Genomic DNA, 27,503 nt, shown 5'->3' with positions numbered 1-27,503 from the left:
TGGAAAGTAATGGTATTTAGTTAAGAGTCTGAAAGCCCAACTTCAAGATCTTTTACTGCCATTCATTAGGGTATGACCTTGGGCATGGCATTCAACCTCTCTGAGCTTTGGTTTTCTCATCCTTAAACTGAATATTCATATTGCATGTATTATCTGCCTTATAGAATTATTGAGGATTAAATGAGACAGTGTAAGTGAAAGTTTATCCTAGGGCTATGATGATGATTGTGATTAGTATTATTTAAAAGCCCAGTGGGTGGGCAAGTTTTTCCCCCCTAGAAAAATATAGGACTCCTATTCAAAGTCTTATGGGACAAAAATCATCACTAGCTTGCTTATTTGGATTTCTATAATGAAGTAAAAATGCAAGATAGATGGAATTTTTGAAGAAGCTCCTGACTGTTGAATAATTCTTATATATTTTAAAAACTGTCACAATATAAGTATTTTTAAAGTAGTATATAATGGTTCCTGAAAATACCTGAAATGCCCATCCTTTTATACATGTTTAAGTATGCAATTTGTTCTAAATGTCTAATCTTGAATGATTAAATAATTTGCATACTGTTTTCAGTGCTATGAATTAAAGGCTAATTGAAGTATAATTTTTTGCAGTAAAATTATATCATCTTTTATGTAGTACATTTAAAAATATTCTAGGCCAGTTCTAATTTTATAGTTTTATTATTTTAATTTAATGCACCAAGTAATTAAAAATTGCTGCAAAGAAAAGAAGCTGAAAATGATTTTAGGTAATTTCCCCTCAACAGAGTGAAAAGATGATAAGTAGAATAATGGAAGAGAGCCTAACACAGTTCCTGGCACATAAAGATATTCATTAAATATTCCTTAATGAATAAGCAATAACTAATTTCTAAGTGTCTCTAGACTTTGAGAAAAGGCACCATTTTCAGTGCTGTATAAAATACAGAGAAGATAGATTGACATCTTTATATTAAAATACCTCCATGCAGAGTTCCCACAAGCCAATTTTTATTGAATCATTAGATCCACAGTTTGCTCTGCTTTCCTTTTCTCTTTGTTCTTGGAGTAGATTCTCATGCCTAAGTCAGTTACAGATATTGAGAGACAATTCTCCATGGGTATCATGCATTTCTGTATCTCTTGCAAGCAGAGGCACTGACTTCTCTTTGTTCTGGACTATCTTTTCAAGGATGTTTATATAGCAAGTAGCTGTGGAAGACAAAAATAGTCTCTCCCTCTGGAGCAAAGCACAGGTTTGCTTATAGCCTTGGAAGATAGAGGCTTAGTGTCTCCTTCCAGAATAAAGTCTAATAAAGATAGTAGCTCCCTTGGAGATAAAGAGCAGGGATGCTTATTGCTAATTATAGAAGATTTGGGTTCCCTAAGCTAAGGGTTACTCTCCTGTAATGTAACCCACAGCATGTACAAACGTTACCTGGCACTTACTATGTCATCTTGTGGGAATTGGGGCTTAGGAAACTGGAAAAAGAAATGCTGATATTCAGGCTATTCTTACTGCTGTTGATTAATAAACTGCCTTTTGTCTCTGACCAAGGCACCTCCTGTTTTCTACTAGCATCCATGAAACTATGGAAGGCTAACCTGTCATCTTGCAAGTAGGATAAAATCTCAAGGCCTAAACAATTCTTTTTTCATTTTCTTTTCTTTTCTTTTTTTTTTTTTTTTTTTTTTTTTTTGAGACAGGGCCTTGCTCTGTTGCCCAAGCTAGAGTACAGTGGTGTGATTATGGCTTACTCTAGCCTCGACCTCCTGGACTCAAGCAGTCCTCCCCGCTTTCAGCCTCCCGAGTAGCTGGGACCACATGTGGGCACCACCATACCCAGCTAATTTTTTTAATTATTTTTTTTCTCTTTTGTAGAGACAGGATTTTGCCATGTTGCCCAGGCTGGTCTCAAACTCTTGGGCTCAAGCAATCTGCCTGCCTTGGCCTCCAAAAGTGGTGGGATTACAGGTGTGAGCCACCATGCCTGGCCCCTAAACAATCCTTAACAACAGATTGCAGCAATATTTGAGTAACTTGGCTGGTATGGTGTGGTATAGTTGGTACACTCATGTAGGCAAGGAACCCTTTTACCTCCAGTGGCTGTCTGCTCTTTTGGATATATGTGGGGACCCTGGGAACATATTCTCAAGAGGAGAAATGAATGGGCATCAGGGTTGGAAGTAGAAGATGGGATGAGATCTAGAGCTTTTGGCCCAGAGCACTGGCTAGAACTATGGAGCCTCTGATAACCCTCACTTGAGGTAGTGCTTGGGTGGAGGTGGACACAGGCTATAGAGGAAGGAGGAGGAAAAATAGATTGATAGAGGAAAGAAGATTCCATGAAACTTCACAGCAGCCAAAAGTCATTCATCCTTATTGAAACTTCTAAGTCAATTTTGGCACCTATCATTCCAGAGCTTACTAGCTTTTTTTTTTTTTTTTGAGCCATGAGTACACATTTTTGTGAGCACTCTGCATTGGTGCCTTAATGCCCATTGAGTGTGCTCACATTGAATGCTTGCTGGTGGCTGAATATGAGCAGGCTTGTTCTAGGAAAAGACATGATGGCAGCTCCGGTATTTTTCATCATTCTGCCTATGTCCCCTGTCCTTCATCCCCCATCCTCACCCCAGTCTTTATGGTTTATTAAAATACTTCCCAACCACCACTTAGGCAACTCTAACCACATGCAAGGCTGGTCACAGAGCTCTGAACCTCAGAAATCTCAGCTCCTTCTGACTCCCTCAGAGTTGGAATGTACTAATGCTGCTTCCTAGAACGAGTCCTTTGCCCAGTTTTCTGTTGCGGGAAAGTATTCAGGGTTGTTAGTGAATGTGCTGTATCTTCTTACTTGTTAGCCACATGATAAAACAGTTGTATTTTCTTTCATGCCATAGGGACGTATATCCGGCGTCATCGGATTACTCTTCCTCCTCCTGATGAGGATCAGTTTTATACTGTGTATCATTTTAATGTCAGCACAGAGGTTGTCTTCTATGTCTAGACATTCTAGATTTATGACTGTGATGCATTCACAAGAAACTTTTTGAGGAAAATAGGGGTCAAAGTAAATCTCCCAGTACAATGTCCAGAAGATACTTACATGAAGATTCGAAGAGAGGTAAGGAATTGACGTTCGTTGAGTTCTTGTCTTCAAAATAAAAATCCCTTTGGAAAGTCAGTAAAGGGTGTTTGTACTTCTGATGCCGATGTGAAAGAGCTTTTAGAGCCATAGTTATTCCAGTTGTTTTGTTCTTCTTTGGACTAGCTGGAAGGCTGAGTGTTCTCCACAGAGCAAGAATGACTTCCTCACTGCCTCACCCCAATTCTCTCTGTAGAGACTCTCTCTTTCAGGCAGTAGGAGTCTTCAGTGAACTGCACAGGTGAGACAGTTTCTAGGCACCCACAACTGACTTTGTGGTCACTGATGGTATATGAGTTGTATCCACATTTCCTTGGCTTATGTTTTTGCATTTTAGTTGCCTAACTCTGGCTAGAAAGATCTTTGCTTCTATACTAGTGATTTAGTGAACCAAGCCTTGGGTACACATTTTTTCTTCCTCCTAGGAAATTCCAGGTCCTCTTAGGGTGGCATTGGATGCCAAGATGCTTTGGAAGAATAAGGACGACCGTGATTCTGGTATACCCCCTTTAGGAAAGGATGTTTATGTACAAGGTCTGACGCCAGCTAGTGTAAGTAAAGTAAAGACTCAATATTTTTAGTATTATTTTTATCTTCCTATTTTTTAAACAGTACCTGGGCCCAAATTTTGTTTTCCAGAAGAATTTGAACACTCAAAGGAGTGGAAGGTGACAACACTCAGCTAATCTCCTTGCTGGGACTGGGTCGCAAATGTCTTGACTCTTACCCTGATTTCCATCATTGTCACTTGTTTCCTTTTTCCTTTTCTATTGAAGTGTGATTACACACAGTAAAATACACAGAAATTAAGTGTACAGTTGGATGAGTCTTAACAAATACATGTACCCCTATAACCTACCCCCAGATTGAGATGTGGAGCAATTCTCTTCCTCCAGAAAGTCCCCTCATGTGTTTTTCGAATCAATCCCTCTCCCCACCACAGACAACTGCTTTTCTCATTTCTATCCCCATAGATGAGTTTTGTATGATTTTTATTGTTTTAAAACTTATAATTCATTTCCTTGCAGAGAGGTAATAAAATTTAGAACAAAATTCTCTTTTGATTCTGTTTTGATCTCTTTTTAAAAGCCACTTGTAGGATCATTCATCTATTCCTGCCTCCCAGCCCCAGCAGAATTATTCTTTAATGTTGTCGTAGGCATACAACCCTCTGGAGAAATATATATATTGTTGATCCTGGAATATCTAAGGTGAAATGCTTCTATATTGATGTACAAAGGGATTTTTTTTGGTTTGGATTCATTTTTATTTTTTCCAAATGCCCTGGATGAAAGAGTCTAGATAAATAGAAAGAATGTAGAACCAGCAGGGAGAACTTGAAGGAAATGGATCCAAATGAATTGCCATCCTTAGCATATGGCTGCACTCATTCACTAACAGTTGTTGTTATATGATAGTGATTGTGAATAATGATGGATTATATGAAAATGCACAGGGCACTGTGGGATTTCATAGGTTTATGAAGAAAATATATATATATATATATTTAAAATTATACTTTAAGTTCTGGGATACATGTGCAGAATGTGCAGGTTTGTTATATAGGTATACACGTGCTATGGTGGTTTTCTGCACCCATCAACCCATCATTTACTTTAGGTATTTCTCCTAATGCTGTCCCTACCCTATCCCCCACCCCCTGACAGGCCCTGATGTGTGATGTTCCCCTCCCTGTGTCCATATGTTCTCATTGTTCAACTCCCATTTATGAGTGAGAACATGCAGTGTTTTGTTTTCTGTTCCTGTGTTAGTTTGCTGAGAATGCTGGTTTCCAACTTCATCCATGTCCCTGCAAAGGACATGGACTCATCCTTTTTAATGACTGCATAGTATCCCATGGTGTATATGTGCCACACTTTCTTTATCCTCTCTATCATTGATGAGCATTTGCGTTGGTTCCAAGTCTTTGCTATTGTGAATAGTGCTGCAATAAATATATGTGTGCATGTGTCTTTATAGTAGGATGATTTATAATCCTTTGGGTATATACCCAGTAATGGGATTGCTAGGTCAAATGGTATTTCTGGTTCTAGATCCTTAAGGAATTGCCACATTGTCTTCCACAATGGTTGAACTAATTTACACTCCCACCAACAGTGTAAAAGCATTCCTATTTCTCCACATCCTCTCCAGCATCTGTTGTTTCCTGACTTTTTAATGATTGCTATTCTTTTTTTTTTTGAAATGGAGTCTCACTCTGTTGACTAGGCTGTAGTGCAGTGGCACGATCTTGGCTCACTGCAAACTCTGTCTCCCAGGTTCAAGCAATTCTCTGCCTCAGCCTCCTGAGTAGCAGGTATTACAGGGGCCTGCCACCACACCTGGCTAAATTTTTTAAAAAATATCGTTAGTAAAGACAGGGTTCCTGACCTCGTGACCCACCTGCCTCGGCCTCCCAATGATGGACATTCTAACTGGCGTGAGATGGTATCTAATTGTGGTTTTGATTTGCATTTTTCTAATGACCAGTGATGATGAGCTTTTTTTCATATGTTTCTTGGCTGCATAAAGGTCTCGTTTTGAGAAGTGTCTGTTCATATCCTTTGTCCTCTTTTTGATGTTGTTTTTCTGTAAATTTGTTTAAGTTCCTTGTAGATTCTGGATATTAGCCCTTTGTCAGTTGGATAGATTGCAAAAATTTTCTTCCATTCTGTATGTTGCCTGTTCACTCTGATGATAGTTTTTTTTTTTTTTTTTACTGTGCAGAAGCTCATTAGTTTAATTAGGTCCCATTTGTCAATTTTGGCTTTTGTTGCCATTGCTTTTGGTGTTTTAGTCATGAAGTCTTTGCCCATGCCTATGTCCTGAATGGTATTACCTAGGTTTTCTTTAGAGTTTTTATGATTTTAGGTCTTATGTTTAAGTCTTTAGTCCACCTTGAATCAATTTTTATATAAGGTGTAAGGAAGGGGTCCAGTTTCAGTTTTCTGCATATGGCTAGCCAGTTTTCCCAACATCATTTATTAAATAGGGAATCCTTTCCTCATTGCTTGTGTTTGTCAGATTTGTCAAAGATCAGATGGTTGTAGATGTGTGGTGTTATTTTTGAGGACTCTCTTCTGTTCCATTGGTCTATATCTCTGTTTTGGTACCAGTACCATGCTGTTTTGATTACTGTAAACTTGTAGTATAGTTTGAAGTCAGGTAGTGTGATGCCTCCAGCTTTGTTCTTTTTGCTCAGGATTGTCTTGGCTATACAAGCTCTTTTTTGGTTCCATATGAAATTTAAAGTAGTTTTTTCTAATTCTGTGAAGAAAGTCAATGGTAGCTTGATGGAGATGGCATTGAATCTATAAATTACTTTGGGCAGTATGGCCATTTTTATGATATTGATTCTTCTAAATATGAGCATGGAATGTTTTTCCATTTGTTTGTGTCCTCCATTATTTCCTTGAGCAGTGGTTTGTAGTTCTTGAAGAGATCCTTCGCATCCCTTATAAGTTGTATTCCTAGGTATTTTATTCTCTTTGTTGCAATTGTGAATGGGAGTTCACTCATGATTTGGCTCTCTGTCTATTATTGGTGTATAGGAATGCTTGTGATTTTTGCACATTGATTTTGTATCCTGAGACTTTGCTGAAGTTGCTTATCAGCTTAAGGAGATTTTGGGCTGAGACGATGGGGTTTTCTAAATATACAATCATGTCATCTGTAAACAGGGACAATTTGACTTCCTCTCTTCCTATTTGAATACCCTTCATTTCTTTCTCTTGCCTGATTTCCCTGGCCAGAACTTCCAATAATATGTTGAATAGGAGTGGTGAGAGAGGGCATCCTCGTCTTGTGCCAGTTTTCAAAGGGAATTCTTCCAGCTTTTGCCCATTCAGTATGATATTGGCTGTGGGTTTGTCATAAATAGCTCTTATTATTTTGAGATACGTTCCATCAATACCTAGTTTATGGAGAATTTTTAGCATGAATGGGTGTTGAATTTTATTGAAGGCCTTTTCTGCATCTATTGAGATAATCATGTGGTTTTTGTCATTGGTTCTGTTTATGTGATGGATTACATTTATTGATTTGCATATGTTGAACCAGCCTTGCATCCCAGGGATGAAGCGACTTGATCTTGGTGGATAAGATTTTTCATGTGCTGCTGGATTCAGTTTGCCAGTATTTTATTCAGGATTTTTGCATCGAACTTCATCAGGGATATTGGCTTGAAATTTCCTCTTTGTTGTTGTTGTTGTGTCTCTGCCAGGTTTTGGTATCAGAATGATACTGGCCTCATAAAATGAGTTAGGGAGGAGTGTCTCTTTTTCTATTGTTTGGAATAGTTTCAGAAGGAATGGTACCAGCTCCTCTTTGTATCTCTGGTAGAATTTGGCTGTGAATCCATCTGATCCTGGACTGTTTTTAGTTGGTAGGCTATTAATTTCTGCCTCAATTTCAGAACTTGTTATTGGTCTAGTTAGGGATTTGACTTCTTCCTGGGTTAGTCTTGGGAGGGTGTATGTGTCCAGGAATTTATCTATTTCTTCCAGATTTTCTAGTTTATCTGCATAGAGGTGTTTATACTATTCTCTGACGGTGGTTTGTATTTCTGTGGGATCAGTGGTGATATCCTGTTTATCGTTTTTTATTGTGTCCATTTGATTCTTCTCACTTTTTTTCTTTATTAGTCTGGCTAGCAGTCTATCTATTTGGTTGATATTTTCAAAAAACCAGCTCCTGGATTCATTGATTTTTTTGAAGGGTTTTTCATGTCTCTATCTCCTTCATTTCCACTCTGATCTTAGTTATTTTTTGCCTTCTGCTAGATTTTGAATTTATTTGCTCTTGCTTCTCTAGTTCTTTTCCTTGTGATGTTAGTGTGTTGATTTTAGATCTTTCTCACTTTCTCCTGTGGGCATTTAGTGCTTATAAATTTGCCCCTAAACACTGCTTTAGTTGTGTCCCAGAGATTCTGGTATATTGTGTCTTTGTTATTTGTTTCAAAGAACTTACTTATTTCTGCCTTAATTTTGTTATTTACCCAGTAGTCATTCAGGAGCAGGTTGTTCAGTTTCCATGCAGTTGTGCGGTTTTCAGTGAGTTTCTTAATGCTGAGTTCTAAGTTGATTGCTCTGTGGTCTGATAGACTGCTTGTTATGATTTCCTTTCTTTTGCATTTGCTGAGGAATGTTTTACTTCCCATTATGTGGTCAACTTTAGAATAAATGTGATGTGGTGCTGAGAAGAATGTGTACTCTGTTGATTTAGGGTGGAGAGTTCTGTAGATATCTATTAGGTCCACTTGGTCCAGAGGTGAGTTCAAGTCCTGAATACCCTTGTCAATTTTCTGTCTCGTTGATCTGTCTAATATTGACAGTGGGGTGTTAAAGTCTCTCATTATTATTGGTGGGAGTCTGAATCTCTCTGTAGGTCACTAAGGACTTGCTTTATGAATCTGGGTGCTCCTGTATTGGGTGCACATATATTTAGGATAGTTGGCTCTTCTTGTTGCATTGATCTCTTTATCATTATGAAATGTCCTTCTTTGTCTTTTTTGATCTTTGTTGGTTTAAAGTCTGTTTTATCAGAGAGTAGGATAGAAACCCCTGCTTTTTTTGCTTTCTGTTTGCTTGGTAAATCTTCCTCCCTCCCTTTATTTTGAGCCTATGTGTGTCTTTGCATGTGAGATGGGTCTCCTGAACACAGCACACTGATGTGTCTTGACTGTTTATCCAATTTGCCAGTCTGTGTCTTTTAATTGGGACATTTAGCCTGTTTACATTTAAGGTTAATATTATTATGTGTGAATTTGATTCTGTCATTATGATGCTAGCTGGTTATTTTGCCCATTAATTGATGCAGTTTCTTCATAGTGTCAATGGTCTTTACAATTTGGTATGTTTTTGCAGTGGTTGGTACTGGTTTTTCCTTTCCACATTTAGTGCTTCCTTCAGGAGCTCTTGTAAGGCAGGCCTGGTGATGACAAAATCTTCCAGCATTTGCTTATCCGTAAAGGATTTTATTTCCCCCTTGCTTATGAAGCTTAGTTTGGCTAGATATGAAATTCTGGGTTGAAAATTCTTTTCTTTAAACATATTGAATATTGGACCCCACTCTCTTGTGGCTTGTAGGGTTTCTGCAGAGAGGTCTGCTGTTAGTCTGATGGGCTTCCTTTTGTGGGTAACCGAACCTTTCTCTCTGGCTGTCCTTGACACTTTTTCCTTCATTTCAACCTTGGTGAATCTGAGGATTTTGTGTCTTGGGGTTGCTCTTCTTGAGGAGTATCTTTGTGGTGTCCTCTGTATTTCCTAAATTTGAACGTTGGCCTGTCTTGCTAGGTTGGGGAAGTTCTCATGGATAATATCCTGAAGTGTGTTTTCCAACTTAGTTCCATTCTCCCTATCACTTTCAGGTAAACCAATCAAACGTACATTTGGTGTTTTCACATAGTCCCGTATTTCTTGGATACTTTGTTTGTTCCTTTTCATTCTTTCTTCTCTAATCTTGTCTTCACGCTTTATTTCATTAAGTTGATATTCCATCTCTGATATCCTTTCTTCCACTTAATCTATTCAGCTATTGATACTGTGTATGCTTCACAACGTTCCTGTACTGTGTTTTTCAGCTCCATCAGGTCATTTATGTTCTTCTCTAAACTGGTTATTGTAGTTAGCAATTACTCTAACCTTTTTTCAAGGTTCTTACCTTCCTTGCATTGGGTTGGAACATGCTCCTTTAGCCCAGAGGAGTGTGTTATTACCCACCTTCTGAAGCCTACTTCTGTCAATTCATCAAACTCATTCTCCGTCCAGTTTTGTTCTCTTGCTGGCGAGGAGTTGTAATCCTTTGGAGGAGAAGAGGTGTTCTGGTTTTTGGAATTTTCAGCCTTTTTGTGCTGTTTTTTCTTCATCTTTGTGGATTTATCTACCTTTGGTCTTTGATGTTGGTGACCTTTGGATGGAGTTTTCATTTGGACATCCTTTTTGTTGATGTTGATGCTATTCCTCTCTGTTTGTTAGTTTTCCTTTTAATAGTCAGGCTTCTCTGCTGTAGGTCTGCTGGAGTTTGCTGGAGGTCCAATCCAGACCTTGTTTGCCTGGGTATCACCAGTGGAGGCTGCAGAACAGTAAATATTGCTGCCTCTTCCTTCCTCTGGAAGCTTCGTCCCAGAGGGGCACCCTCCAGATGCCAGCTGGAGGTCTCCCTTAAGGGGTGTCTGTCAACCCCTGCTGGGAGGTGTCTCCTAGCAGGAGGCTCACGGGTCAGGGACCCACTTAGGAGGCAATTTGTCCATTAGAAGAGCTTGAGCACTGTGCTGGGAGGTCTGCTGCTCTCTTTAGAGCTGGCAGGAGGGACGTTTAAGTCTGCCGAAGCTGTGCCCACAGCCACCCCTTCCCCCATGTGCTGTGTCCAAGGAAGATGGGAGTTTTATCTATAAGCCTGTGACTGGGGCTGCTGCCTCTCTTTCAGAGATGGCTTACTCAGAGAGGAGGAATCTAGAGAGGTAGTCTGGCTACAAAATCATTGCTGAGCAGTAGTGGACTCTGTCCAGTTACAACTTCCTGGAGGCTTTGTTTACACTGTGAGGGGAAAACTGCCTACACAAGCCTCAGTAATGGGGGACGCCCCCTCCCACCAAGCTCCAGCGCCCCAGATCAACTTCAGACTGCTGTGCTGGCAGCGAGAATTTCAAGCCATTGGTTTTAGCTTGCTGGGGGGATCCACTGAGCTAGACCACTTGGCATCCTGGCTTCCACCTCCTTTCCAGGGGAGCGAGCAGTTCTGTCTCAGTGGTGTTCCAGGAGCCACTGGGGTATGAAAAAAAACTCCTGCAGCTAGCTTGGTGTCTGCCCAGACAGCTGCCCAGTTTTGTGCTTGAAACCTAGGGCCCTGGTGGTGTAGGCACCCAAGGGAATCTCCTGGTCTGAGGGTTGCAAAGACCATGGGAAAAGCATAGTATCTGGGCCAGAGTACACTGTTCCTCACAGCATGGTCCCTCACAGCTTCCCTTGGCTAGAGGAGGGAGTTCCCTGACCCCTTGCCCTTCCAGGGTGAGTCGATGCCCCACCCTGCTTCAGCTCGCCCTCTGTGGGCTGCACCTACTATCTAACCAGTCCCAATGAGATGAGCCAGATACCTCAGTTGGAAATGCAGAAATCACCCTCCTTCTGCATTGATCTTGCTGGGAGCTGCAGACCAGAGCTGTTCCTATTCGGCCATCTTGCCAGCCACCCCCAGAAAAAGATCTTTTGTGCCAGGAATTGAGAATAAATACCAAGAACAGCTAAGAAATGTTTTAAATAATTTCCTTTCAGAGTGGGAACATTATTTTAGCATTTATTCCCTCAGGGAGAAATTTCTTCAATAAATATAGAAATCTTTGGGAAATTAGGAGCTTAATAAGAGGCTTCTATATGGACTTTCATACATTTACTTCTGCAGTGTTTGCTGTCTTGAACTGTAAAGTTAAAATTAAACAATTTAACTTAGACTGAAAATAATCCCAACGGTATATTATCAATAATGCTTTTCTTAGGGGCCTCATAATGGCAAAGAAACATCTTTCAGTCGATTGAAATAGTGGTCCCATAATTTCATTTAAATATCAGGGATAAGACTGAAGAGTCTTTGGAAAGCCATCATGTCTCCCCACTGTCTTGGGTTGACTGCACCTAGACTGCCCTTGACAGATAGAAATTTCAAGAATTTACATATAACCTGATTTGGGATAACATCTCCCTTGTCAGTGTGCACTTCCTTACATAACAGCCCTATTTGGTTACATCAGATGAAATGGGGGCAGTTTTACTCCACGACAGGGCTGTGAAAGTGCAAATAGAAGGAAGAGTTACATCAAGAAGACTATGGAACTAGTGGTTCCTGGGACAGAGGACAGCCAATGCAGAGGCTCTGCAGACCTTAAGACCTTCTCCATTTGCTGTGCTCCTGTTTCTCTGGGGCATTCTTATCCTTGATACCCAAAGCTTTTTGAGCTAAAATAAAACAGTGAATATACTTCTTACCTTTTACCTTCACAAAAATCTTTGAATGAGTAAGAATTATGTACACATATGAATTTCCCAGTGAAAAGACAAATCATGTTTCTGGTTGAGCTATAATTAACATACAGTCAAACATATAAATCTTAAGTGTATAGGTCAACAAGTTTTGTAAAATGTGTGCAGTTGAGTAACCAACACAAAAATCGAGATGTAGAATATTTTAACAAGTCAGAAAGTTGCTTTCTCCCCCTTTCTGGTCAAATTCCCTACCCAGAGGCAATTACTGTTCTGATTTCTGTCACCATAGATTAGTTTTGTCTGTTCTTAAATAAGAATTTTAAATCTTTTTGAAAAGTCAGTTTTAAAAAATATTAAAGAAGTATAGTTTTTTTTCTTTTTTTTTCTTATTTTTTTTTTTTTTGAGATGGAGTCTCACTCTGTTGCCCAGGCTGGAGTGCAGTGTCGCGATCTCGGCTCACTGCAAGCTCCGCCTCCTGGGTTCACGTCATTCTCCTTCCTCAGCCTCTCTGAGTAGCTGGGACTACAGGCGCCCACCACCACGCCAGGCTAATTTTTTGTATTTTTAGTAGAGACGGGGTTTCACCGTGGTCTCGATCTCCTGACCTCGTGATCTGCCCGCCTCGGCCTCCCAAAGTGCTGGGATTACAAGCATGAGCCACCGTGCCCGGCCAGTTTTTTTCTTTTTTTAATCTTTTTTTTTTTTTTTCGACAGAGTATTTCTCTGTCGTCCAGGCTGGAGTGCAGTGACACAATCTCAGCTCACTGCAACCTCTGCCTCCCAGGTTCAAGGGATCCTCGTGCTTCAGCCTCCTGAGTAGCTGGGATTACTGACACCTGCCACCAGACCTGGCTAAACATTTTTGTATTTTTAGTAGAGACAGCCAGGCTCGTCTCAAACTCCTGGCCTCAAGTGATCGACCAAGTGTAGCCTCCCAAGGTGCTGAGATTACAAGTGTGAGCCATCCCACCTGGCCAGAAGTATAGTTTAGTGTATTAATGTTTAATATGAAAAACTTCCTCATACTTGTTTGTTTCTATTCTTTTTTTTTTTTTTTTTTTGAGATGGAGTCTCAGTCTGTCACCTGGGCTGGAGTGCAGTGGCGCAATCTCTGCTCACTGCAAGCTCCACCTCGTGGGTTCACACCATTCTCCTGCCTCAGCCTCCCAAGTAGCTGGGACTACAGGCGCCTGCCACCACTCCCAGCTAATTGTTTCTATTTTTAGTAGAGATGAGGTTTCACCATGTTAGCCGGATGGTCTCAATCTCCTGACCTCGTGATCCACCCGCCTCGGCCTCCCAAAGTGCTGGGATTACAGGCATGAGCCACCACGCCTGGCCAATTCTTAAGGTTAAAACTGGTTGTAGGTGGATATGTATCTATGTCATAGTTGAAATTAAAAGCAAAATCACAGAATAATCTGTAGAAAAATATATCTTTTTTTTTTTTCGAAATGGAGTCTCACTCTGTTGACCAGGCTGTAGTGCAGTGGTGTGAACATGGCTCACTGCAGCCTTGACCTCCTGTGGTCAATCAATTCTCCCATCTCAGCCTCCCAAATAGCTGGGACTATAGGCGTGTGACACCACACCTGGCTATTTTTTTTTTTTTTAAGAGTTGTGTTTTTGCCATGTTGCCCAGGCTGGTCTTGAACTCCTGAACTCAAGCAGTCTTCCCACCTTGGCCTCCCAAAATGCTGGGATTACAGGCATCAGCCACCTTGCCTGACCAAAAATATATCTTTATATATTCATCACTTGATTATGTGTATCTTAGAAGTGATTATGCGCACCCTGCAACTATTATTAACATTTTCTCCATTTGCAGGCTGTAGAACATGTACAGCCCTTACATCCCTACAAATCCCTCGACACCCCAAAACAGTTCCACCAGTGTCAGGGCAAGGTTTTGTGTTTCTTCTGCCTGTGGGATGACTCAGTCTCGATGTTTGGAGACCGTAGATAACTCATCCTACATTACTTCTTGTGTGATGATACTATTGAAATCAAAGCATTGCTTCCACACAACTCAGGCTGAGATGCTGTAAACATGTTCCTCTGGAGGAGTAAGCTGCCCAAGGTGAGCAGTGGCCACAGCCACCTTCTGAATTTGCCTGTGGGTCAAGAGACTAGTCACTGTGTGGAATGCTGTGTGTTATGACTATATGATGATAGTAACCATGCACTAGTGTAGGTATTCAGAAAACTTTCATTTTGTGCTATTAATATACATCTGTGAAAGTAATACAGAGAATATGATCAATTAGAGTTGGAACATTGAAGTTAAGGCAAGTAAAGGAAAAAAGTCAAATGTAAGAGAAAGCACCTATTCATCATTGAGTTCACATCCACTTTTATGAAACTAAATGACTCCTTAGTAAAAGAATTGCTTGTGGCTTTGGACAGGGCACTGCAGACTACTGAAGAGAGCACATGGTTTGGTCTGGGTTGTGAATACAAACACACACTTATACACGTGCATCTACATGTGCATGCAGACATGCACTCACAAACATACACATGCAAGTTTACAAACCAAAGTGCCTTTTCTGAATGTAGCAACTAGTCACCACCTAGCCACTAGCTAGGGGCAGTGATGACTTTTGCATTTTATTTAATATTAAAAAGAGTTGTCAGATTGATTTCTACAAATATTTATGGTCATTTGAAAGCTCATGTAATTTGAGTGCAGCAGAAAGAGTCCAGACCTGGATTAGAGTGGAGAATCTGCCCCTTAATAGCTGTGTTAACTTGGGCAAATCACTTTTTTGTTCTTTTTTTTTTCTTTTATTATTATACTTTAGGTTTTAGGGTACATGTGCACAATGTGCAGGTTTGTTACATATGTATCCATGTGCCATGTTGGTTTACTGCACCCATTAACTCGTCATTTAGCATAAGGTATATCTCCTAATGCTGTCCCTCCCACCACCCCATAACAGTCACCGGAGTGTGATGTTCCTCTTCCTGTGTCCATGAGCTTTCATTGTTCAATTCTCACCTATGAGTGAGAACGTGCAGTGTTTGGTTTTTTGTCTTTGTGATAGTTTACTGAGAATAATGTTTTCCAGTTTCATCCATGTCCCTACAAAGGACATGAATTCATCATTTTTTATGGCTGCATAGTATTCCATGGTGTATATGTGCCACATTTCCTTAAGCCAGTCTATCGTTGTTGGACATTTGGGTTGGTTCCAAGTCTTTGCTACTGTGAATACTGCCACAATAAACATACGTGTGCATGTGTCTTTATAGCAGCATGATTTATAGTCCTTTGGGTATATACCCAGTAATGGGATGGCTGGGTCAAATGGTGTTTGTAGTTCTAGATCCCTAAGGAATCTCCACACTGACTTCCACAATGGTTGAACTAGCTTACAGTCCCACCAACAGTGTAAAAGTGTTCCTATTTCTCCACATCCTCTCCAGGACCTGTTGTTTTCTGACTTTTTGATGATCGCCATTCTAATTGGTGTGAGATGGTATCTCATTGTGGTTTTGATTTGCATTTCTCTGACGGCCAGTGATGATGAGCATTTTTTCATGTGTTTTTTGGCTGCATAAATGTCTTCTTTTGAGAAGCATCTGTTCATGTCCTTTGCCCACTTTTTGATGGGGTTGTTTGTTTTTTTCTTGTAAATTTGTTTGAGTTCATTGAGGATTCTGGATATTAGCCCTTTGTCAGATGAGTAGGTTGCGAAAATTTTCTCCCATTCTGTAGGTTGCCTGTTCACTCTGATGGTAGTTTCTTTTGCTGTGCAGAAGCTCTTTAGTTTAATTACATCCCTTTGTCAATTTTGGCTTTTGTTGCCATTGCTTTTGGTGTTTTAGACATGAAGTCCTTGCACATGCCTATATCCTGAGTGGTATTGCCTAGGTTTTCTTCTAGGGTTTTTATGGTTTTAGGACTAACATGTAAGTCTTTAATTGATCTTGAATTAATTTTTATATAAGGTGTAAGGAAAAGATCCAGGTTCAGCTTTCTACATATGGCTAACCAGTTTTCCCAGCACCATTTATTAAATAGGGAATCCTTTCTCCATTTCTTGTTTTTGTCAGGTTTGTCAAAGATCAGATAATTGTAGATATGTGGCATTGCTTCTGAGGGCTCTGTTCTGTTCCATTGATCTATGACTCTGTTGTGGTACCAGTACCATGCTGTTTTGGTTACTGTAGCCTTGTAGTATAGTTTGAAGTCAGGTAGCATGATGCCTCCAGCTTTGTTCTTTTGGCTTAGGATTGACTTGTTGATGTGGGCTCTTTTTTGGTTCCATATGAACTTTAAAGTAGTTTTTTCCAATTCGGTGAAGAAAGTCACTGGTGGCTTGATGGGGATGGCATTGAATCTATAAATTACCTTGGGCAGTATGGCCGTTTTCACGATATTGATTCTTCCAACCCATGATCATGGAATATTCTTCCATTTGTTTGTATCCTCTTTTATTTCATTGAGCAGAGGTTTGTAGTTCTCCTTGAAGAGGTCCTTCACATCCCTTGTAAGTTGGATTCCTAGGTATTTTATTCTCTTTGAAGCAATTGTGAATGGGAGTTCACTCATGATTTGGCTCTCTGTCTGTGATTGGTGTACAAGAGTGCTTGTGATTTTTATACATTGATTTTGTATCCTGAGACTTTGCTGAAGTTGCTTATCAGCTTAAGCAGATTTTGGGCTGAGAGAATGGGGTTTTCTAGATATACAATCATGTCTTCTACAAACAGGGAAAATTTGATTTCTTCTTTTCCTAATTGAATACCCTTTATTTCCTTCTCCTGCCTGATTGCCCTGGCCAGAACTTCCAGCACTATGTTGAATAGGAGTGGTGAGAGAGGGCATCCCTCTCTTGTGCCAGTAATCAAAGGGAATGCTTCCAGTTTTTGCCCATTCAGTATGATATTGGCTGTGGGTTTGTCATAGATGGCTCTTATTATTTTGAGATACATCCCATCAATACCTAATTTATTGAGAGTTTTTAGCATGAATGATTGTTGAATTTTGTCAAAGGCCTTTTCTGCATCTATTGAGATTATCGTGTGGTTTTTGTCTTTGTTTCTGTTTATATGCTTTATTACATTTATTGATTTGTGTATGTTGTACCAGCCTTGCATCCCAGGGATGAAGCCCACTTGATCATGGTGTACAAGCTTTTTGATGTGCTGCTGGATTCGGTTTGCCAGTATTTTATTGAGGATTTTTGCATCAATGTTCATCAAGGATATTGGTCCGAAGTTCTCTTTTTTGGTTGTGTCTCTTCCAGGCTTTGGTATCAGGACGATGCTGGCCTCATAAAATGTGTTAGGGAGGATTCCCTCTTTTTCTATCAATTGGAATAGTTTCAGAAGAAATGGTACCAGTTCCTCCTTGTACCTCTGGTAGAATTCGGCTGTGAATCCATCAGGTCCTGGACTGTTTTTGGTTGGTAAACTATTGATTATTGCCACAATTTCAGAACCTGTTATTGGTCTATTCAGAGATTCAACTTCTTCCTGGTTTAGTCTTGGGAGGGTGTATTTGTTGAGGAATTTATCCATTTCTTCTAGATTTTCTAGTTTATTTGCATAGAGGTGTTTGTAGTATTCTCTGATGGTAGATTGTATTTCTGTGGGATCGGTGGTGATATCCCCTTTTTCATATTTTATTGCATCTATTGATTCTTCTCTCTTTTCTTCTTTATTAGTCTTGCTAGCAGTCTATCAATTTTGTTGATCTTTTCAAAAAACCAGCTCCTGGATTCATTAATTTTTTGAAGGGTTTTTTGTGTCTCTATTTCCTTCAGTTCTGCTCTGATTTTGGTTATTTCTAGCCTTCTGCTAGCTTTTGAATGTGTTTGCTCTTGCTTTTCTAGTTGTTTTAATTGTGATGTTAGGGTGTCAATTTTGGATCTTTCCTGCTTTCTCTTGTGGGCATTTAGTGCTATAAATTTCCCTCTACACACTGCTTTGAATGTGTCCCAGACATTCTGGTATGTTGTATCTTGTTCTCGTTGGTTTCAAAGAACATCTTTATTTCTGCCTTCATTTCATTATGTATCCAGTAGTCATTCAGGAGCAGGTTGTTCAGTTTCCATGTAGTTGAGTGGTTTTGAGTGAGTTTCTTAATCCTGAGTTCTAGTTTGATTACACGGTGGTCTGAGAGAGAGTTTGTTATAATTTCTGTTCTTTTACATTTGCTGAGGAGAGCTTTACTTCCAACTGTGTGGTCAGTTTTGGAATAGGTGTGGTGTGGTGCTGAAAAAAATGTGTATTCTGTTGATTTGGGGTGGAGAGTTCTGTAGATGTCTATTAGGTCCACTTTGTGCAGAGCTGAGTTCAATTCCTGGATATCCTCATTAATTTTCTGTCTTGTTGATCTGTCCAATGTTGACAGTGGGGTGTTAAAATCTCCCATTATTATTGTGTGGGAGTTTAAGTCCCTTTGTAGGTTACTGAGGACTTGCTTTATGAATCTGGGTGCTCCTGTGTTGGGTGCATATATATTTAGCATAGTTAGCTCTTCTTGTTGAATTGATCCATTTACCATTATGTAATGGCCTTCTTTGTCTCTTTTGATCTTCGTTGGTTTAAAGTCTATTTTATCAGAGACTAGGATGGCAACCCGTGCCTTTTTTTGTTTTCCATTTGCTTGTTAGATCTTCCTCCATCCCTTTATTTTGAGTCTATGTGTGTCTCTGCATGTGAGATGGGTTTCCTGAATACAGCACACTGATGGGTCTTTACTCTTTATCCAATTTGCCAGTCTGTGTCTTTTAATTGGAGCATTTAGCCCATTTACATTTAAAGTTAATATTGTTATGTGTGAATTTGATCCTGTCATTATGATGTTAGTTGGTTATTTTGCTCGTTAGTTGATGCAGTCTCTTCCTAGTCTCGATGGGCTTTACAATTTGGCATGTTTTTGCAGTGGCTGGTACCGGTTGTTCCTTTCCATGTTTAGTGCTTCCTTCAAGAGCTCTTTTAGGCCAGGCCTGGTGGTGACAAAATCACTCAGCGTTTGCTTGTCTGTAAAGTATTTTATTTCTCCTTCACTTATGAAGCTTATTTTGGCTGGATATGAAATTCTGGGTTGAAAATTATTTTCTTTAAGAATATTGAATATCAGCCCCCACTCTCTTCTGGCTTGTAGAGTTTCTGCCGAGAGATCAGCTGTTAGTCTGATGGACTTCCCTTTGTGGGTAACCTGATCTTTCTCTGTGGCCACCTTTAACATTTTTTCCTTCATTTCAACTTTGGTGAATCTGACAATTATGTCTCTTGGAGTTGCTCTTCTCGACGTGTATCTTTGTGTCGTTCTCTGTATTTCCTGAATCTGAATGTTGGCCTGCCTTGCTAGACTGGAGAAGTTCTCCTGGATAATATCTTGCAGAGTGTTTTCCAGCTTAGTTCCATTCTCCCTGTCACTTTCAGGTACACCAATTAGTCGTAGGTTTGGTCTTTTCACATAGTTCCATATTTCTTGGAGGCTTTGTTCGTTTCTTTTTATTCTTTTTTCACTAAACTTCCCTTCTCGCTTCATTTCATTCATTTCATCTTCCATCACTGATACCCTTTCTTCCAGTTGATTGCATCGGCTACTGAGGCTTCTGCAATCTTCGCATAGTTATTGTGCCTTGACTTTCAGCTCCATCCACTCCTTTATGCCCTTCTCTGCATTGATTATTCTAGTTATCCGTTCATCTATTTTTTTTTCAAAGTTTTTAACTTCTTTGCCATTGTTTTGAATTTCCTCCCATAGCTTGGAGTAGTTTGATCGTCTGTAGCCTTCTTCTTTCAACTCGTCAAAGTCATTCTCCATCCAGCTTTGTTCCATTGCTGGTGAGGAACTGCGTTCCTTTTGAGGAGGAGAGGTGCTCTGCTTTTTAGAGTTTCCAGTTTGCTCTGTTTTATCCCCATCTTTGTAGTTTTGTCTACTTTTGGTCTTTGATGATGGTGATGTACAGATGGGTTTTTGGTGTGGATGTCCTTTCTGTTTGTTAGTTTTCCTTCTACCAGACAGGACCCTCAGCTGCAGGTCTGTTGGAGTTTGCTAGAGGTCCACTCCAGACCCTGTTTGACTGGGTGTCAGCAGCAGTGGCTGCAGAACAGTGGATTATCATGAGACCGCAAATTCAGCTGTCTGATAGTTCCTCTGAAAGTTTTGTCTCAGAGGAGTACCTGTCAAAGTGAGGTGTCAGTCTGTCCCTACTGGGGGGTGCCTCCCAGTTAGGCTGCTCAGGGGTCAGGGACCCACTTTAGGAGGGAGTCTGCCCATTCCTAGATCTCCAGCTGCATGCTGGGAGAACCACTACTCTCCAAAGCTGTCAGACAGGGACATTTAAGTCTGTAAAGGTTCCTGATGACTTTTTGTTTGTCTGTGCCCTGCCCTCAGAGGAGGAGCCTACAGAGGCAGGCAGGCCTCCTTGAGCTGGGGTGGGCTCCACCCAGTTCGAGCTTCCTGGCTGCTTTGTTTACCTAAGCAAGCCTGGGCAATGGCGGGTGCCCCTCCCCCAGCCTCGCTGCATCCTTGTAGTTTGATCTCAGACTGCTGTGCTAGCAATCAGTGAGACTCCGTGGGCATAGGACCCTCTGAGCCAGGTGCGGGACACAATCTCCTGGTGTGCCATTTTCCAAGCCCATTGGAAAAGCGCAGTATTAGGGTGGGACTGACCCGATTTTCCAGGTGCCATCTGTTAACCCTTTCTTTGACTAGGAAAGGGAACTCCCTGACCCCTTCTGCTTCCCGTGTGAGGAAATGCGTCGCCCTGCTTCAGCTGGCACCCAGTGCACTGCACCGACTGTCCTGCACCCACTGTTTGGCACTCCGTAGTGAGATGAACTCGGTACCTCAAATGGAAATGCAGAAATCACCCATCTTCTGTGTTGCTCACACTGGGAGCTGTAGACCGGAGCTGTTCCTATTCGGCCATCTTGGCTCCACCCCCCGGGCAAATCAATTAACCTCTTTGAGCTTATTTCCCCATCTTTAAAATGTCATAACATAGTAAAAAAAAAAAAAAAAAAAAAAAAAAAAAAAAACCACAATCTATGGACCTGTAAACACCTATAAGGACACTTAAAAACATAAAGGCTTTTTCAAAAGCTCTATGTTATATTTTCTTTCTTATTTGGATAAAGTGTCTTCTTAGTGCACATGAAAAGGTTACCATAATGCTAATTTCTGAGGGAAATAACTGCTGCTCATTCAGTCCTCACCGGGAGGCTTTCCCAGATTCTCTGAGCCCACTGCTGGGAGCCCTACTGCATTTTGCTTGGATGCAGGGGAGACACAATTTTTCCCAGCGGGAGCCCTGGGATACGCATAGCAGGCAACCAGGAGGTGCCAGAAAAACCTGTTTTTAGAATGGTTTTGAAAAATAGGCTAAATATAAAATAATGACATACCTGACATTTACAGCATGCCAACATCAGTTAATTCATTTTATTCATTCATTCAACAAATATTCATTGAGTGTCACCTCTGTGCCAGCCCTGGGGTTATAGTAAGAAAGGGAATGGATTAAATCCTACCACATCTTGTTTTCATTTTGTCTTCCAGAATTGCCCACCTAGAGTCTATCAACCAGGCCAGGTAACAGATTGAGCAGTTCTCAATTCATATGGTGACTTTATAAGAACCAAGCAGGTAGCTACCTGTTCGATAGGTATAAGGGAAGGAACCTCATATTTTATTACCTGTTTCTAGTGTGACTTCTTTGGAACCTGAACAGTGGGATGAGTTACGTACTCTTCTCTTGTGAGATTGTGAATGAAATCGATGAATACATAAATGTATGCATTGTACTGCTAGTTATCAGTAATAAACATGCTGAAATATCTATATAAATATATGTAATGCATTGCAGTTTGTAAGTATAATACTATAGTGCTAAAATAATACTTTAGAATATTAACATCAACTGTTTGCCTTTTTGTTTGATTTTTAAAATTTAGTTATTAAAGAATGAAGTTTTATTTTTAATTTCCTTTTTTTCTCTGGGAAGGGGTTCCTGGTTCTTTGGAGGGTCCATGGTGCCAATGCTATGTTCCTTTGTCTATTAGCTAGGAAAAGTAGACCAAGAGTTTTACAAAGATAGTGACCTGTCCCTAGGAGTCACCATCAATGTGTGGGGAAGAAAAGTGCTCCTTTATGACTGTGATGAATTTACAAAGTCTTATTATAAGTCTAAATATGGAATTGGTAAGTGATACATATGTCAATTAAAAATGTTTTTTAAATTAAATTGTTTGTTCCGTAATTAAGATTTTACTTTGGAGTTTCAAATGCTAGGCTCATAATAGCTACCACTTATTGTGCATTTGCTATCTTCCAGCCATTTGTTGTCTTATATATTCCTAACAATTCTCTATGGATAGGCTCATTTCCCCATTTTAGAGGTGAAAAAAACCGAGGCTTAAAGGGAGCTCATTTGTCCAAGGTTATGCAGTGAGCAAAGAGTGAGCCAAGATTTGAACTTGTCTGCCTGATGCTGGAGGGTCAATGTTTTGGTTTAGCAATTGAAATGGAAATCTGAATGCTTTTCTTTTCACTTAATTCTTCTTACCACAATGGATATACCTAATTGAGTTATTGAGGGAATTCTCTTCTGCTAGTTTGCTCTACCTTTCCTGGTGAGGCTCAGCCAGGTTTTAAGCTTCTCTCTTCTCAGATATTAACCCCATTCCAATAAGGTTAGTTCAGTTCAGAATGAAAACGAGCGACTGTTTAAGCACCTACTGTATGTAGGTCACTGTAGTTGACTTAGGAGATAGAGTTGTGTAAGAGGTTTCTAGGCTGGAAGGGGAACTGAGACCTGCAGCGTGTGACACCGTGTTATCAGTGACTTGGAAGCTGGTGGAGGATGTGACGTGAAACCTAAAGCATAAACCCTCATTTGTTAAACTCCCCTCTACCTGAGGCTCCAGGTACCTGCTGCTGCTAGGAATTGATGGGACTTGCTGATCTCCCAGTTTGGGACTGGAGTTGGGATAGTGGGTACTTAGTCCTGTATTTCTTTCTGAAATTTGGAGTATTCATATGAACACACTTCCCCGAGGGGCAAGATGGAAGCCAAGTGCAACCGCAGCTTCTTAAAAGACAAGGTTCTTTGTCACTGGAATGAGATGAAGCCATGTTATGTGTCTTGTTTTCCGAATTGTGTAGTATTCCTGGCCTTCTAGGAATCTTTATATTGTGAGAGAAGGCACATCAAGTACACAAGGGGGTTAGAGTGAAAAAGGCTTTCAGTTTTACTCTTAGGTTCATTAGGGGAATTTGTTGCACTGCATCTGCATGCCAGATGAGTCAAAATGTATGGGCCCTACTGGGGCCAAATTGGTGGCCTCTTTTTATTTTATTTTCTAAAATTAGTCCCCTTTAGTGGACACAGTTGGACATATTTGCCTTGGGGACTGCGGACAAGAAGCAGCCAGGAATGTGCAGGTGACAGCTGCTATAGAGAAGCTGCTGGTGGCCCCTAGACTATGGGAAAATAATTTTGCCTTTAATAAATGTAGATGCCTGTTTGGAATCTGTAAGTCTTTAGTGTAGAATGAAAATTTAAATGTATATATCAAGATGAGCCACCAAAAACCATAACTTCACCTGATGATTATCTTAATATAAAGGATGTGGTAAGTGTTCCAAAGCATTATATGACTCCTTAAACATAAAGTCTAACTTTTGGTTGATGTTTGTCTGTCAGCTTGGTGAGAATATGAAAGTTGCATTTGGGAAAATGAATGTCCTACTGGTGGGACTTAGTATGTTATTAGGGTCTTAATGGCTTCTCTAGAAAATTTTTTGAGGCAGTGTGAATTCCCTGGTGTGCTCCAAATCGAGCCATCTTGGGTAAATGTATCAGCTTCAAATGTGCTATGCTCCATTTCAGTTGAGTCCTTGTGCTTAATTTCTTTCTGTTCACTTCTTTTGTTCACTCTGTGGACTAATTGTATTATGTAAAAAAAAAAGTAGTCTGTGCCTTTAAAGCTAATATAGCATGAGCGTTATGCATTTAAACAGAAAATTATGCAAATGCAAAATTATGATGCATTTCATAGTCACACTAACTTTTTATGTTTCTCATAACATACGTTAAAATATCCCATTTAACAGACACTATTATTACCCAACATTTCTTGAGTTACAACAGTGTACTTAATGTAAGCAAAGACTAGAAATTATATCTATGATGAAGTGGAGGGGAGAATGAATCAGTATTCTCTGATAATCTTTGCATTTGCTTTTCCTGATTTTTTGGTAAGGTTAAATTAATATCCTTAATGTTACTTAGTTACAGTTATTTATGCCATTTTAATTTTATTTATAGTTCATCTGGTCTCAGCAATTTTTTAAATTGACCAAATTACACGCATTATGAGTCCCATCAATCACTGTGGTTCTGTCAATAATTGTGGTCACATTTCCTCCCTTGTCAATAATTGTGTTCAGAAGAAAACCTGGGTATCTCCACTGTGCAGCACGCAGAAAGGATCTGACAAGCACCAGCAACACAGCTAGAGGCCTCTGTAGCAGGAAGTCGGGGGAGATTTCTAATGTAGTATGCCACCTTGGTGCTTTAGTACCTTCTCCTGTGTAATGATACCCCAACATATTTTGGGGGAGAAAAAAATTGCAGACAAAGAGAAGGAGTTGGCCACAGTCCCAAGAAAGGTACACGGATAACCTTTCTATTTATGTAGAAGTGGAGGGCTTGCTAGAATTCCAAGAGACACTTGAGCTCCTGTGTAAAGCTCAATCTCTTAAGATGATTCCTTCATATATTTAAGGATTCTAAGGAGAAGGTGATTCCAAAGATTTCTTCTCTTTAATAGTGCAGTGCGACCCCCTCCATCAGGCAGTTTGGCCATCCTGCTGGCCCTGGCTTGCCTGCCGGGCTGTAGCATGTCACTCCCTCATTATTTTATGTGAATGAACACGGTCCGGCAGATGGAGTTCTGTTGATCTTTCCTATAGCATGAAGATTGAAAAAGGCTCTAGGGGTTCCAGCAGGTATTTCTTTCACTAAAAGGACAGGGATCAAATGTAAACTGTTCTTACATAGGAATTTCTGCTTTAGGTTATTATTTGTCTATCAGTGGACTTTCTTATTTTTTCTTAGGGGCTGGGACAATGAAGCTAGTAACAAGATTGTTCATTCTCATTGCTTTTAAACTCTGATTGGGCTATGCTTAGATTGAACAAAAATCTTAAAGCACCTTTAATTTTGTGGAGTCATTTCTGGCCATCTCTGAATTTTTAGGAACAGCAGGACATTTAAGATGAGTGTTTAATGATTATTTGAGTGAATTGGACACTTAAAATTGCACCAATAGGATAGAATTGGCTTCTGGTCTCATCACATGGCCCTGATGGACCTAACAATTTTGTTTCTTTTGCTTCCCCTATAAAATGAAGATGGTTGAGATGGGAGGATTCTTAAAGATTTTATAGCTCTAACATGATGTGATGCACGAATTTAGGTTTCATTGAAATCATTTGATGTGGGTATTGAATACAAGCACAAGTGGATTTACCTTGAAGCTAATGAAGCATAATCTTTAGAGGCCTTCCTTTCCAGGGGTCCCAATCCAAGGCCCTGGCCTAACTTTGTCTTAGTAATTTGACATACTTTGTCTAGAAGAGCTTTGCCCAAATTATTTAAGCTTCCAGTCTCCCAAAACCTGTATTCATTTCTAGGCTACTAGAACATAAGCAGTGAACTTTGAGGTAACTGAAGGCTTTTCCCAGTAGTCTTTCCCACTGAGATGGTGAATAGAAAATCACCACAAAGAAGCATTAAGACTCCTTTGTAATACGTATCATCTGTCTGCCAATTTGTTGGAATCTAGTCAACCATGGAAGGGCATTCGAGATATATATATATGTTTTGACAAGTCACTTGGAATTAGAGGAATCAGATAATTAAAAGACATAGCTGTCTCAGGATTTGGCAGAATGCCAACTTGAGACATTGGGGAAGATGCTTTGTACAAAAATGTATACATTTTCATTTATTCAATGAATATTTTTGAACACCTAAAATATGCAGGATGCTGGGATGATGGAAAACCAAAGTGAGGAAACTTGTCATTCAGCTATGAGTCCAGAGCTTTGTGAATGTATGCAAATTACCCAGATAAATGGAATTTAAAGTTGGATCTTGAGCCAGAGTTTCCAAAAAGATGTATATGGTGGTATAAAAGTCAGGCATGGTGGAGTGGAAAAGTTCTCAGCTTTTATACACTAGATGGCACTGTGAGTGCAGAGGAAAGCTCTAAATTGGTTCTTTTGTTACTTAAATGTGTTGCAAAAATTATATGGTTGAGAAAACAACAGTGTATTATAAGCCCTGTAATTCTGGGGGAAGTGTAGAATGCAGTCCTAATTACTTTGAGATTCAATATGTGTCCTCTTTTGGTTAGACTGCTTAGATTGGTATGTAGAGTTGTATGTATATGTCTCCTGTTGTAAGAAACTGCTCAGGCCCAGATTTTTAAATAATCACATAGAGCTCTCCTGCCATGGCTATAATGTTCTTCCTGAAATGAAAGACCAAACAGTGCTGCATTAGATGTAATGGTTAGCAATGATAGAGTCTACCGCAATTCTGCCAATTCCAAGATTTGAACTCTCCTCTTTATTTCCAAGACTTTTCTTTAATCACCATAAAAATAGCAATAGTTGAAGCTCACAACTCACTTTTGTACTGGCAGACTGGCTCCCGCCTTTCACTGAGTCACCTTTATAAACATGTCTGCTGTAAGCAGTCTCTGTTAGGATGTAACAATAGTCTTTTGGGGATTGTTTTTGGGGAAATTTCACACAAAGGCTGCTAGGAATTCTAAGGAAATATGAAAGCTGAAAATGTTTTCAACAAGAGTTAGAAATGACCTCAAGCTCTTAGCCTTTTGATCATCAGTTAAAAAACAAAACAAAACAAAAACCAAACAACCACCTTAATATTAAGAGTTAGGTTGTCTTGGATGAAAAATTGATCTCCATTTTCTCTTCTGGGGGTGTGCACTAAAATTTGTACTCTTCCTCTATGGGAACTTTGACCGTGGAAAAGGAAATATTTGCTTATGTAGAACTCCTTTCATTCATGATTGAAAACACCTATGTCATACTGAAGCTTGGGGAAGAAATAGAAAATAGATTCTGTGGGAGTTTGTTTTGTTTTGTTTTAGGAAAGATCTGGCATCTTTTTTTGCCATTCATGTTGGGGACAAACACAGTGACTTGGATAGATCAGGTCAATATGTTCCTTGCTCTGGAGATCACGGTTGCTTCTGAGATTGTACAGCCTCGCAAATAAGTACCTGAAAGCTCCCAGTCTATTACAAATATGTTACCAGCTCTCTCTCCACCTCTCTTTCTTCACTGATGATAAGTATATAAATAAAATCAACAGTATTTACCGCATA

At 39.9% G+C, this 27,503-nt stretch overlaps 1 pseudogene; it reads left to right on the top strand.

Annotated features, from left to right (window-relative positions):
- LOC100607680 overlaps positions 1–27,503 on the top strand; it is a 137,880-nt pseudogene that overhangs the window by 66,673 nt on the left and 43,704 nt on the right.

Source organism: Nomascus leucogenys, chromosome 15 (genome assembly GCF_006542625.1).
Source record: "Nomascus leucogenys isolate Asia chromosome 15, Asia_NLE_v1, whole genome shotgun sequence".
Classification (NCBI taxonomy): Eukaryota; Metazoa; Chordata; class Mammalia; order Primates; family Hylobatidae; genus Nomascus; species Nomascus leucogenys.
The sequence above is the reverse complement of the archived record's forward strand: the minus strand, read 5'-3'. Positions and strand labels throughout refer to the sequence as shown.